The sequence below is a fragment of the Miscanthus floridulus genome, chromosome 8 (assembly GCF_019320115.1).
Source record: "Miscanthus floridulus cultivar M001 chromosome 8, ASM1932011v1, whole genome shotgun sequence".
NCBI classification, from domain to species: domain Eukaryota; kingdom Viridiplantae; phylum Streptophyta; class Magnoliopsida; order Poales; family Poaceae; genus Miscanthus; species Miscanthus floridulus.
In genome coordinates, this window is record NC_089587.1 from 197072064 (window position 1) to 197087447 (window position 15384).

A 15384-nucleotide genomic window follows, 5' to 3' on the forward strand; every position below is an offset into this window, starting at 1 on the left:
AACAATCCGCTCGCCCCCTTTTTCCAACACTACGAGGAGCTCGAGGAACTGGACGAGGAACATACTCTACATATGTGTCAAGAACTGTAGAAGAAACACCAGGAAACATCGTGGTGGTTTGAAACTTACTGGTTAAAGATGCCCCAGCAAGATTCTCCCTAGTCTCCACAATGGCAGGGCAGTCATCAAGGGGGATCGGATCAACAAAGTTACGCCCTAATTCCTATAAAAGAATAAAACAACCAGACAAGAAAGATTAATCAAAAAGTAGAGACAGCAAAGGAAATACGGAAAGTACCCGCATAAGAAAAAACAACTCACAGCAAGAGGCGGGTTGTTAGCACAATACTCAGGGACAGTATGTGGGACGACGCTTACTCCTTTCAACATCTTCTGAAGGCGCTCGAGCACCTCCTCACCAGTCAACTCAAGGGCAAGGACCATACGAGAAGGGTCCTCCGCCCTAGAGTATTCAAAACCGTAATTCTCTTGCTCCTTCAGAGGTTGAACACGGCGGCAAAGAAAACTGGAAACGATCCCGAAGCCGGTCAAGCCTTGCTGTTTCAAAGCACATATCCTCTCAAAAAACAGCTTGATCGCCTAGAACTCATCCACCATCAGGGGATTCTTTTCCCATCGGTCATTAACAACGGGACCAGAACCAGAATGAACAGCAAGAGGAGGAATCATATTGGCGGCATAAAACCAATCGCACGCCAATCCCTCACAGAATCAACCAAGTCATAATCAAAGAATTTACTCTTATGACCCTGACAAAACTGAATCCCGCAGCCACCAAGAACATGGGTGTCATCGCTGTGGGGTTGGGGCTTCAGACGAAAGAAGTAACGAAAGAGAGAAAGAGAAGGAGGAATTCCAAGAAAAGTTTCACAAAGATGAACAAAAACAGAAAGATGAAGGACATCATTGGGAGTAAGATGGTTCAAGCTAATCCCAAAATAGCTAAAAAATCGATGAAGAAAAACAGAAGCAGGAAGGTAGAGTCCAGCATGGATAAAGGAGACAAAAAGAACAATCTCATCAGGGCTTGGAGTTGGGACCCGATGCTGGCATGAAGCTCTCCATTCAGCAATCTCTTTGTCCTAGATCAGGCAATCACTGACAAGCTCGCGCAACTGATCCTCAGTCATAGTCAGAACCAGCCAGATCTTCTGAGCAGCCCTCATGGCCATGAATTCTTGATTTTCAATCACAGAAAGCGATGCCTCCTCATCTACAAAGGTTGCCTAGGACTTGCTCACTGATTTCTTCCTACCCATATACTAGCGAAAGCAATAAAGCACTAAGGAACGATGATGCTCAGACGGTGGCGCTCAGATGACGGCAACAATGGCGACGACGGAGTTTTGAAGACTAGGGTTTCAAGGAAAAAGCAGGGCATCAAAGAAAAAGAAGAAAGGAGGCCTTTAAATAGATTTTTATAGTAATAAAAACGTGGCCCACTAGGCCCGTTTAAACATGGCATGAGAACACAACGGTCCATTTCCCAATAAAACTGACACAGCTAAAATGACGGACGACACACTTCTACACAAGGGTACATTTGAACGGGCAGATTTTAGACTTATCCATCCAGCACCACGGCAAAGTTATCATATTGCTACAAAAAGAACTCATCAACCATGAAGCAACAAAGGGTTACCTCACAAAGAACACAAGAACTCGGTTCTTATAGAAAGAACTCGGGAATCTCATAAACAACCAGGACATCAGCAGAAAAAAGAATGACAACCCAGAAGACAAGATTCTTTCCATTATAAATGGCTTCAAAAATACAAGATTACACATCTTACAAGACCCAACGAACTCAGTACTACGACGAGCAAGGTAGCAAAAGGAACCCGGACACAACTAGGCTCTAGAATGACTATGTGTTCTAAATTGCTACTCAGTAGAACAAACCGCACTCGGCTATACTGTTTTCTTCAAAGGACGAACGCAGTACATTTGAGGTGGAAGTCAGCAGCATGATGGCACAACATGAACCAGGGAAGGCCTGCAGGCATCTGTCTACCCAAGTCCGATGTGAGGCTGGATTTGGCGTTGATCTGCACCGGACAGTCGCAGGACAGGCAAGGGGGATCTCCCTAGAACTGCTAGATGAAGGAATGTATCCCACATCACAAGACTTCCTCCAACTACCGCCATGTACTTCCTGGTACAATGCCGCTGTGAGATTAGTCTACCTCTAATCCTAGCTATCGATGTTTCACCACCGATAGCCTACCACGGGGGTTCCCGGGGCAGTTTGTTCGGGCTTCAGCGTATGCAGAACTCGACGGTAAACGTAAGAGACAGTCGATTTATCCTGGTTCGGGCCCTCAACCGTGATCGAGTAATAGCCCTACATCCAGTTCGGCGTTAGCCTTTGCATTGGATTGATTGTAAAGTGTTGCGTTGTGTTATCTCTGTCCCTTCTCTAGGAACTCCACCCTCCTTTATATAGTCAGGAGGCCAGAGTCCTAGTCGGTTTACAATGTAGAGTCCTAGTAGGATTACATGGTAGTATTACTACTAGGATTACATGGGAGGAATCCTAATCAAACTAGATCTCCTCTCTTTCTTGCGGTGTATCCCATGGGTCCCGCATCGACAAGCCCCCGAGCACTTCATGGTTGAACTCCGGAAGCCTTGTCTTGTTCCTCCAGGTCTTGCCGAGCAGGAACAAGCATCGCTTGAGTGCTTTCTTGAGTGAAACAATGTAGCGCTTCTTGGGATCTTCGGGTGGTGTGTGCTTTTTTGAGAGTGATGTGTGTTTTTTTGAAGAAAAAGTGCACTCACTAAGTGTAGGACCCATGGGATACCCCACAAGGAAGAGAGAAGATCTAGTCTAACTAGGATTCTTTCCACATAATCTTAGTAGTAGTATTATTCTATAATCCTACTAGGAACTCTCATTGTAAACTGACTAGGACTCTGACCTCCTGAGTATATAAAGGAGGGCAGAGTTCCTGGAAAAGACAATGCAACACTTTACAATCAATCCAACGCAAAGGCTAACGCCGAACTGGACGTAAGGCTATTACTCGATCACGGTCGAGGGTCCGAACCAGGATAAATCGACTGTCTCTTGCGTTTACTGTCGAGTTCTGCATACTCTGAAGCCTGAACAAACTGCTCCGGGAACCCCCATGGCAGGCTATCGGTGGTGAAACATCGACAGCTCAGGATATACAAGAATTACAAAATATGCCCGGGGGCTGCTCTACTTCACAAACTATCATATTCATGACTACACAGATTTCAGACCACGCAACAAAATGCTCGATGAATTAAAATAGCACACCAGGAGGGTATTTATAGACCAAAGAAGCGGTGCACATGGACCGAGAGTACCAACGGAACGAACCTAACAAAGGACATAGTGAAAAGACAGAATTCAATGAAAGAGGACTTAGGCGTGAAGGAACAGTACTCAAGGACAAGCATATTCGGAAGGATATACCAACACTGTACAACTCGTGAACAAACAGCATTTACACTCAACCACCACCATACAACTGCATCTGACAACAATAGACTACCAGAGAATATGCTAAGACCTTGTATCCGAGTTCTTTCTGAATAAAAGAACCTAGATATATGCTCGGGGGCTACACTCATAGTTTTCAAACAACATAAGATTCAAGACCCTCCAACTTTTTGTTCTAAATAGCAAGAGGCTCGGGGGCTACACTCAGTGAGTACACTTTTTCTTCAAAAAAAAGCGCACATCACTCAGAAGAATTCTTCAAGACAGGAGTTTTCAAAAACATAAGATTCAAGACCCTCCAACTTTTTGTTCCAAATAGCAAGAGGCTCGGGGGCTACACTCAGTGAGTGCACTTTTTTCTTCGAAAAAAGCACACGTCGCTAAGAAGACTTCTTCAAGACAGACCACTTCAAGGCCTAAAGACAAAAAGAACCCGAACCGAGCTATATCCGAGTTCTTTTTGATAAAGAACCTGGGTATATGCTCGGGAACCCTTCGACGAAGAATCAGAGCAATTTCAAGACAAGACCCTCCAGCTCCTTGTTCCAAATAAGCAAGAGGCTCGGGGGCTACACTCAGTGAGTGCACTTTTTCTTCAAAAAAGCGCACATCACTCTCAAAAAAGCACACACCACCCGAAGATCCCAAGAAGCGCTACATGGTTTCACTCAAGAAAGCACTCGGGCGACGCTTGTTCCTGCTCGGCAAGACCTGGAGGAACAAGACAAGGCTTCCGGAGTTCAACCATGAAGTGCTCGGGGGCTTGTCGATGCGGGACCCACGGGATACATCGTAAGGAAGAGAGGAGATCTAGTTTGATTAGGATTCCTTCCATATAATCCTAGTAGTAATACTACCCTGTAATCCTACTAGGACTCTACATTGTAAACCGACTAGGACTCTGGCCTCCTGACTATATAAAGGAGGGCGGAGTTCCTGGAGAAGGGACAGAGATAACACAACGCAACACTTTACAATCAATCCAACGCAAAGGCTAACGCCGAACTGGACGTAGGGCTATTACTCTATCACGGTCGAGGGCCCGAACTAGGATAAATCGACTGTCTCTTGCATTTACCGTCGAGTTCTGTATACGCTAAAGCCCGAACAAACTGCCCCGGGAACCCCCGTGGCAGGCTATCGGTGGTGAAACATCGATACTAGATAAATCTACAAGCCTCCCATAACCATATAAGTTAGAGAAACGCGTGTTCGGGCACGATACAAAGTGTGATTCCAGCACGAATTGAAATGTATGACATGATGGTCAAGTAAATCTTTGAGCTGCAAATTGTCTAGATAATTGCACAATGAGTTGTAGGTCTAATGCCAATGTAAGGGCATGTTTGCCTCTCTCTCCATTCTAAATTGTAAGTCGCCTTAGCTTTGTTTTAAGTCAAACTTCTATAAATTTAATTAAATTTATAGAAAAATATACAAACATCTACTATGTCAAACTATATTCATTAGATAGATCATAAAATATATTTTGATAGTGGATGAATTTTGATACTATAGATGTTAATATTTTTTTATAAATTTATTCTAAGTTAGACAAGTTTGAGTCACAATAAAGTTAAAGCAACTCACGATTTAGAATGGCCGGATGGAGTAGTTATGGAAAATTCTTAACATAATTTTCTAGTATAATTATGGTGCACATAGTACCAGCAAAATTTGAACTCAGAATTCAACTTGTTCGTAGTGAAAGAAAAATATTAGTTTTGTTAAAAAAAATAAGATATCACTCATAAAATAATTTATGAGAGCAAAATCGACATCAGGTGTAAGCAACAAAGGGTGGTGGATTGTCTAGGGAAATGGACTTCTCTCTTTTTATGCAAAGCAGGCCACTTCTACGACATGCACACTGGCCCAAAGTGAGAAAAGTGCAGGCGCTGATGGGCTGGTTGTTTGTTGCGGCGTGCCTCAGGTTGCTGGGCCTAAATTAGTATAGTAACTAGATCGTTCTTTCACATGGTCTGGGCCGACCGGTCCATTATAATCAAGATGTGAGTATGTGACTAAGTGAGCCAGACTGCAAGACGAACAGTATATGATTGATTTTGGCCCAACATGACAAACAGCCAAACAACTAATAAACTCGTACCCTCAACAACAACAACAACATCAACAAAAAGCTAATAAACTCATTTCCCTTCGGCTTGAAATGAAAAAAAAGTAAGAGTCGGATTTATTGAATCATGTAGATACATTTTCAGCGGAGCTTTTATTGGGCACAGACATTTATTAATGTCAGGGACATCGTTATGAATTATTGCTAGGTAGTGGGATTAAACTGAGAACTGTACATTAGGGTGTCAGTAAAATTTATTTTCTTTCAGACTTAACACATGTCAGTAATCAATACCAGAGAGAAACACATGGAAGCCCAGAAAAAGACGGACCAAACATACGTATGAGGAAGAAGAAAGCGCAACTAGTCAAGTCAACTACACATCACCTACAGTACACCCGATGGATGGAACGATGTGGCCAGAAACAGATCCGTCTGCAGAATTTATGGATACTTGTATATTCCAAAAAATTTATGGAGATGTGGATGTGCAATCGCTCCTCCATCCATCCGCCAGAGAAGGATGTCCCAACTGAAAAATACCTGTGTACTGCTACTAATAATATAATATTATGACGATATTAACTTTGACAGGTATACCTGCCAGAGCCGGACCCAGCGATCTGCTTGGATGGGGTCATGGCCGACATGACTGACACCGATACAGTATGGTCGAGCGGACACGATATGGTCATGGTCACAGACAGCGCTACTCAGGCCTCGTTTAGATGCTGAAAAAATTTCAACCCGATGAATAGTACCACTTTCGTCTTATTTGACAAATATTGTCCAATCGTGGACCAACTAGGCTCAAAAGATTCATCTCGTGATTTCCAACTAAACTGTGTAATTAGTTATTTTTTTTACCTACATTTAATACTCCATGCAAACGGCTAAAAATTGATGTGATGGAAAGAGAGTGAAAAAACTTGGAATTTTGGTGACATGTAAACAAGGCCTCAGTACCGGGGCTACATCGCACACTGAAGTTTGGCCAGTACCGGGGCTGGGCAATATCACTTCTCCTGTGCTCCGAGCCGCGCTGGATGTGGATGGGATTCGGGGTGCCCGGCTCAGCGTATGTACAGACAACTGCTGTCATCTGTAATATAAGACTGTTATCTGTACGAGTCAAAAAAACGAAAAAGGACTGTTATCTGTAGTAAGACTGTTATCAGTAAGAGAGTCCTATGTCAAGTAATAAATAAGATAATATAGACAAATACTGGTGGAAACCTCGTGGACTGTTGGCTCAGAATGATTGACCGCATAACTAGATTAGTGACTCCTTTATTTGACGCACGCGCGTCAGTTCTAGTAACAACGCTCATCTTCTACAAGTTTTCGTCTTTCGCTCATCCTCTTCCTCTATTAATCCCCTCGCCAGCCTCATCCGCCTCCTAGGTCGTCGACAACCTCACCGCCCACCGGTTGTCCTCCACCGCCTATCCGGCGGCGCCGTTGCCGCCGTGCCTCCCCGCCCTCTGACCACCATCACCGCCGAGCCGGCCACTGGCGCCGGCCATCTCTCTAGGGCTGGAGGACATTAGAGATTTCCCCAAGCTCAAACCTAACCCTAAACTCGTCTACCCCACCGCCACCCGCCTCGCCCACCGCCTGTGGCCGGCGGTGATGATGCTGCTGTGCCGCTCCACCCACCCCGCGCGCCCGCCGTCCTCCCCTAACCAAGGGGCTTCACGAGGACGACACCATGTATTGGTACTGTTACCGACGCATGCACGGCTAGAGATTAGGGGATTTGCGAACATCGTATATATTCAACTAGATCAGAACGTGACAAAAAGTGAAGAGAGAGAGAAAAGGTAGAAAACGAAAAAAAATAAGCATGGTGTACGGCATCATACTACACCCTACAACTACTCAACTAGTATAGGAATACTATTACAATCACGAGAATAAATTTCGATGGCAAGTCAAAAAGCCACAGCAAATCAGCTAATTTCAGGAGAAATTAGCGTTAACAGTTAACACCATATTGGGTCTACACGTAAAAGGAAAAGAGAAGGGGATACCATGTCATGCTCGTTCGCTTGGCGCGAACGATAAGTGTAACACCCTAAAATTTGCCTCTTTTGAAAATAAGATTAAAATGATTTAATTCGGTATTTTTGTGCTCATGAAATATAGGGAAATAAAATTTTTCATTAAAAAAAAATTCATCATAAGGTTTAGCAACATGTTTGTGCATACATGTATTTGCATTTGATGTATTTGGTTGGGTGGTTTTCATATAAAATTTAAAATAGTTAGAATTGTTTTTGCAAAAGAAATTAAAATGGTTTTGAAGTAAGAGAGAAAAGAGAATTAGGAAATAAAAACATTTTAAAAGGTGTAAAAATTATTTTTAGGAACTTATCAAAATTTCTCATTTAGGTTTGAATTGAAAAAAAATGTATTTGAAATCCTATTTAAATTTGATTTGTTTTACATTTGAATTGGTTTTGAAAATAAAATAGCAAAGGAAATTCTCTCCTTCCCTATTTAGGTCCAAAGGCCTATCTCTCTTGCTCCCTGCGGCCCAGCTCCTCTTCTGTTTTTTTTTCGCGCGTCCAGCTCATCCCGCGCCTGTGTCCATTCCTGCCGCATGGCCCAGCAAGCAAGCCATTCGCGTGGCCCAGTAGTGACTGCAGCCCAGCTGCGCTGCCCCGCGGCCTACAACGCGCGCCGGCCCGCTGACCGCCCCAGCCCAGGCCGAAGCCGCACAAGCGCGCGCTCCTCCGCCCTCTGCCGCTGACAAGTCTAGCCCACCGGTCAGTCGCGACTTCCTCCCCGCGTCGTGCTTCCACCGGACTCCACCGCCGCCGTTGCCAAGAGCACAAGATCGCCCCGCGCCGTTTCCTTGCGCCGCAAGTCCCTCCGCTCCTTAAATAGCGAGCCCGTGTCCGCCTCTACCTACCCCATGCCCTATCTTGCTCTGCCGTCGCCCCGAGCCAGCCTAGCGCCAACGTCCGTATCCCACCGAGGGAGCTTGACGCCGCCGAGCTACCTCCGTCCTTCTCCGCCGCCGAGGTATGCCCTGGTGAGCTCGCCTTGACCTCCTCTCCTCTCCCGTGGCTTCCCCGTCGAAAAACGTGAACCCTAAGTCCGTATTCAAGTTCGCCACCGAGCTCCCTTTTCCGACCATGGCGCCGCCATCACCCAGCTCGCCGCCGGCCGATCTCACCGCCCGATCAAATCTGGACCGCCCAGATCTGATCCAACGGCCGATATTCAAGGATACCGATTCGGCTGGTAGTTTTGCAAGAAGGTCCCTCGGGTTTTTAATTATAGAACCCACCGTCCATAGCGCCTTTTTAGAATCCATCTTCTTCTTTTAAAAGCGTATTTTAGTCGGTTCACTTCAAAAGTACGTTTTCAGCTATTTACATATTTGCCACTAATTTTGTTTTAGCCATAACTTTTCCGTTTTAACTCCAAATTGATCCCTTCAAATTGCGTTAGGTTCGTAATTTCATAATCTACGTGTTCATACTACTGTTCAGTACATTTTTAACTTTTAAAATTCATGATTAGATTTAATCTATTATTCGATTAAAAGAAATCTTGTTTAAATCATATCTTCTGCGTCTTAGATCCGTTTTAGTCCATTCAAGTTGCGTTAGATTCATAGCATCAAGATCTACGCGTTAGTAACGGTGTTTATCATGTCACTAATACTGGAATTTCATGGTTTGAATCATATCTTAAATAACAATTATGCAACTGGATTTTATAAATAGAATATGATTTGTTTCACTTTAGTTTTATAAATCAAATCTAAATTTGACTTAAATTATAATCTCTAAAATATCTTATATATGTTTTTATACCATTAAGACACATGAAGCTAATAGTTTTATGAGTAAATCTATCGGTAGTTGTATCTTTTTAACCGTAGCTCCGATTAGCGTGCTTTTCGCATCTGTGTGTTCGTAGCGAGACGTGGATTCGTTTTACAAACTTTTCATATTAATTTTATGTTTGGTGTACTGTTCTAATTTAGTTCTATTGTTTGCTTCGTGTATGATTGTATGGATGCTTGTGTGGTGATATATGGTTTAGCCAATCGGTGAGATATACGTGGTGATCAAGAAGAAGAAGAACATTGAAGATTAAAGCTTACCGAAGGATCAGTGTTTAAGGCAAGTATAGCATGGGACTATCCTTGTTGCCTATTCACTATTAATCATTTAATTCATACTGCATGTGTCTACCTTGACTGCCACTAAGGATTTCTTAGTACTTTGTTACCCTGTACCTTGATACCTTTGGGGTTATTGCATTTGGATAGTATGATGCTAGTGCTCAACTACAACCATGATCTTGTAACTTGACTAATGGTATATGCAATAAACATTAAAAGATGCTTTTTAGCAACATGGAATAAGGGGGCTAGAGCATTGGGTTATTTTATGGTGCTCTAGATTCCTCTTCCTAAGGACTTATCTGTAAGTGATCATCCGGGACTTACAGTACAGCTGTGAGGGCTACATGGCTCTAGCTTTAGCTCAGTATGAGGACATTTTCTAGCTTGTTAGTGGTTATCTTTATTGGCGTAAGAATAGCTTGACGAATCGGGTATAGAGCGGCCTCTATCCCCATGTGTATAGGTTGTGTGTCAATGTGCCATCGGGAAGGGGGGCTCTACATCTGTTTGCCGAGTGAATCTAATGGCCCTAACTCGTTAGACGAACCTTTGAAAGGCTTCATAGTGAACCCTGCCGACCTTCCTTGGTAGTGGGTTAAGAGGTTGGCCGCCTCGGGTGAAAAGGTAAATCACGACTCACAGTGAAAGTGTACAACCTCTGCAGAGTGTAAAACTGGTATATCAGTCGTGCTTACGGTCACGAGCGGCCTTGGAACCCTTACGGAATAGATAATGAACACTGATGATACTGATGATGAAGATGCTCACTAATGAATACTGTTTATGCTATTCATTATTCATGCTTACCTGATCATGTGTTTATAGAGGCTTGTGATGAACTTGTTGCTACTCAATTACTAAAATCATGACTCATTAAAAGCTAATCGCAGTTAACCAGTGTCAGCCTTTTGAGCCTCATGAACCCCATGTTATATTTGTTGAGTACGACATGTACTTACACTTGTTTTATTTTACACATATTTGGATAAAAATCCTGGATGGGTACCATATTGCTAGAGTTTGGAGGAATTAGGCTTGTGATCAACCAGTCAGTTGTCCCTGTGGATTTAGAGTCTTCGCCTAAAGATCAGAGCTGTCTTTCCGCTGTCTATACTCTGAGGTTATATTCTTTATACTAATACGCTATGTATTTAAGCATTGTCCTTTGATATTATCCTTATTTATAGCTATATGTGAGATTTGACTTCCTGGGCTCACATATGGTGTGTATCTAGTTTTGTTCTTAAAACCGGGTGCTACAAAGTGGTATCAGAGCAATGCTGACTGTAGAACGTAAGCCTAGTTAGAAATTGGCCGTCTTAAGGTTTTGAAATGGCTATAAAATCCTTGTTCTATAAATCTTGATATTTTCTTCTCTACTATATATCTATCCTTGATATTTATCTCCTCTTTGATGCTTATGTTAAGTCTTTGTTCTCATCTTCACTCCATGATTTGATATGCTTTTAGAACTATTCCTCACCACCTTCTTGCGTAATCTGAAGATGAGTCTTAGGATTGTTAGCCCTAGAACAATAAAGACATTAGTATCGCAAGTCGAGTCAATAATTGAGTTATGCATCTTTATTACTTTGTTGAGTTCTCATTATGCTTATGATTGTTTTGAATCTTTGTAATGATTGCAATGATCTTGTTGGGTGTTTCCACAATTTCATTTATCTTATAGGCCTAAGGTATAAGGATTAGTGAAATAAATAGTCGGGTTTTGGTTTTCTTCTGTTTCCTCTATCCTGTCTTTTCGGAGCAGTCTGCACTCTTCGACTTATATCTCTATTTTTGGACAACCAAAAATCATGAGAAAATTCTGGACAATAGTAGACTTCAATATCTTTCTCTGAGCGCAAGAATCATCCTGATAGCTATTTTGGTTATAGAGATACAAAAATCACAAGGCGATGCGTCTGTGCTGTTTGGAACCTAGAACAGTTTCTGTTGTACCCTATTTTCGACCAAGTTAATGGCAGAATTTGGAAAAGTGTTCTGTAAGGAAATTGTGGAGAATTTTATAAGCTTTCCAACGGTATAAGCTAAAATATCATTGGATTAAAAGAATGAGAGTTACAGCCATTTTACGCCGCTGCTGTTTTTCTGCTCATGAGATATTCTAGATTTCTTGTTCTTGCCCATACACAAGAGTCTCATTGGGATGTCAGGACATCGTGATACTAGTTAGATCATTGGGAAGAAGATTGAAGCTACCCTTCTTGTGTCCCCTAGTTTATCTTTTCTTAAGGGGGGTAGCTAAGTTGAAGAATTTACAAGATGAAGTACCCTATGTTCTAGTTTGCACAACGGAAGCGTGGTGGTACCCAAAGATGTGAAAGAAGTTTAGAGTCTCAATGAGGTTTGATTAAAGGTTCAAGGGAGGTTTAACCAAGATTATCAAGATTTTGGTAGAGCTACTAGAGAAGTTTTCAAGTTAGCTTGGATCGAGAGACCTCAGGCAAATGTTTGAAGGAGTCCAAGAAGAGATTAAAGTAAAATCTAAGTATTAGCTTTGCCAGATCCGGACAAGAGCTTCATAACTACAATGATGCACCTTGTCAAGGTGTGGGATGTGTCCTGATGCAAGAAGAAAAATATAGTACCTTGTTCATTAAGTTAAGTAAGGAAGCGTGAGTTGAACTACCTAGCATGTTATCTGGAGTTATCCATTTTTAAGCGTGGAAGTACTCTCTTTTGGAAAAAAAAAGTGACGTATAGGAGGGTCACAAGAATCTACAGGACATCTTCACTAAGTTGGTCTTGAGCTTATGATATCCTCGTTGGAATGAGATTGATTATGACTTAGAAAAGTGCTAACACCTGAAGAAGTAAAAGTCGCGACCGATGCCCATAGCAACGGAGAGTCATGCTAAGAAGGTTCGGGTGACACCAAGGACTAAGAATTTTATTCCGAGTTTGAGCAACTTGACCAGAATCGTTAATGTTTTGAAGGTTGGTGGTAGAATTTTCTTCTAACTAAGAGATTTGTCAGGCTCTGTTGGAAGATAAATATTTTAGGAAGAAAATTGGTATTATAGGAAAGATGGCCTAGTGATTGGAGTTGCTTAAGAACTGTTCAAGGTACCTGTCATGATCTTGGAGTTAGTCTGACAAGTTACTTGAAGTAAGATTAATAGGTATGCAAAGTAAAGTGGGATTCTGATCAAGACGATGGAACTACACGATACAGTAAAGAAGAGTCTAAAGACGAAGTATCTCTATCTCCCAGTCGACGTCGTCCGAATCTCAGGGACGAGATTCATCTTAAGGGGGGTAGAATTATAACACCCTAAAATTTGCCTCTTTTGAAAATATGATTAAAATGATTTAATTTTGTGTTTTTGTGCTCATGAAATATAGAGAAATAAATTTTTTTATTAAATAAAAGTCATCATAAGGTTTAGCAACATGTTTGTGCATACATGTATTTGCATTTGATGTATTTGGTTGGGTGGTTTTCATATAAAATTTAAAATAGTTAGAATTGTTTTTTAAAAAAGAAATTAAAATGGTTTTGAAGTAAGAGAGAAAAGAGAATTAGGAAATAAAAACATTTTAAAAGGTGTAAAAATTATTTTTAGGAACTTATCAAAATTTCTCATTTAGGTTTGAATTGAAAAAAATGTATTTGAAATCCTATTTAAATTTGATTTATTTTACATTTTAATTGGTTTTGAAAATAAAATAGCAAAGGAAATTCTCTCCTTCCCTATTTAGGCCCGAAGGCCTATCTCTCTTGCTCCCTGCGGCCCAGCTCTTCTTCTGTTTTTTTCGCGCGTCCAGCTCATCCCGCGCCTGTGTCCATTCCCGCCGCATGGCCCGGCAAGCAAGCCATTCGCGCGGCCCAGTAGTGACTGCAGCCCAGCTGCGCTGCCCCGCGGCCTACAACGTGCGCCGGCCCGCTGACCGCCCTGGCCTAGGCCGAAGCCGCACAAGCGCGCGCTCCTCCGCCCTCTGCCGCTGACAGGTCTGGCCCACCGGTCAGTCGCGACTTCCTCCCCGCATCGTGCTTCCACCGGACTCCATCGCCGCCGCTGCCGAGAGCCCGAGATCACCCCGTGCCGTTTCCTTGCGCCGCAAGTCCCTCCGCTCCTTAAATAGCGAGCCCGTGTCCGCCTCTACCTACCCTATGCCCTATCTTGCTCTGCCGTCGCCCCGAGCCAGCCTAGCGCCAACGTCTGTATCCCACCGAGGGAGCTTGACGCCGCCGAGCTACCTCTGTCCTTCTCCGCCGCCGAGGTACGCCCTGGTGAGCTCGCCTTGACCTCCTCTCCTCTCCCGTGGCTTCCCCGTCGAAAAACGTGAACCCTAAGTCCGTATTCAAGTTCACCGCCGAGCTCCCTTTTCCGGCCATGGTGCCGTCGTCACCCAGCTCGCCGCCGGCCGATCTCACCGCCCGATCAAATCTGGACCGCCCAGATCTGATCCAACGGCCGATATTCAAGGATACCGATTCGGCTGGCAGTTTTGCAAGAAGGTCCCTTGGGTTTTTAATTATAGAACCCACCGTCCATAGCACCTTTTCAGAATCCGTCGTCTTCTTTTAAAAGCGTATTTTAGTCGGTTCACTTCAAAAGTACGTTTTCAGCTATTTACAGATTTGCCACTAATTTTGTTTTAGCCATAACTTTTCCGTTTTAACTCCGAATTGATCCGTTCAAATTGCGTTAGGTTCGTAATTTCATAATCTACGTGTTCATACTACTGTTCAGTATGTTTTTAACTTTTAAAATTCATGATTAGATTTAATCTATTATTCAATTAAAAGAAATCTTGTTTAAATCATATCTTCTGCGTCTTAGATCTATTTTAGTCCATTCAAGTTGCGTTAGATTCATAGCGTCAAGATCTACGCGTTAGTAACGGTGTTTATCATGTCACTAATACTGGAATTTCATGGTTTGAATCATATCTTAAATAACAATTATGCAACTGGATTTTATAAATAGAATATGATTTGTTTCACTTTAGTTTTATAAATCAAATCTAAATTTGACTTAAATTATAATCTCTAAAATATCTTATATATGTTTTTATACCATTAAGACACATGAAGCTAATAGTTTTACGAGTAAATCTATTGGTAGTTGTATCTTTTTAACCGTAGCTTCGATTAGCGTGCTTTTCGCGTCTGTGTGTTCGTAGCGAGACGTAGATTCGTTTTACAAACTTTTCATCTTGATTTTATGTTTGGTGTACTGTTCTAATTTAGTTCTATTGTTTGCTTCATGTATGATTGTATGGATGCTTGTGTGGTGATATATGGTTTAGTCAATCAGTGAGATATACGTGGTGATCAAGAAGAAGAAGAAGAACATTGAAGATTAAAGCTTACCGAAGGATCAGTGTTTAAGGCAAGTATAGCATGGGACTATCCTTGTTGCCTATTCACTATTAATCATTTAATTCATACTGCATGTGTCTACCTTGACTGCCACTAAGGATTTCTTAGTACTTTGTTACCCTGTACCTTGATACCTTTGGGGTTATTGCATTTGGATAGTATGATGCTAGTGCTCAACTGCAACCATGATCTTATAACTTGACTAATGGTATATGCAATAAACATTAAAAGATGCTTTTTAGCAACATAGAACAAGGGGGCTAGAGCATTGGGTTATTTTATGGTGCTCTAGATTCCTCTCTCTAAGGACTTATCTG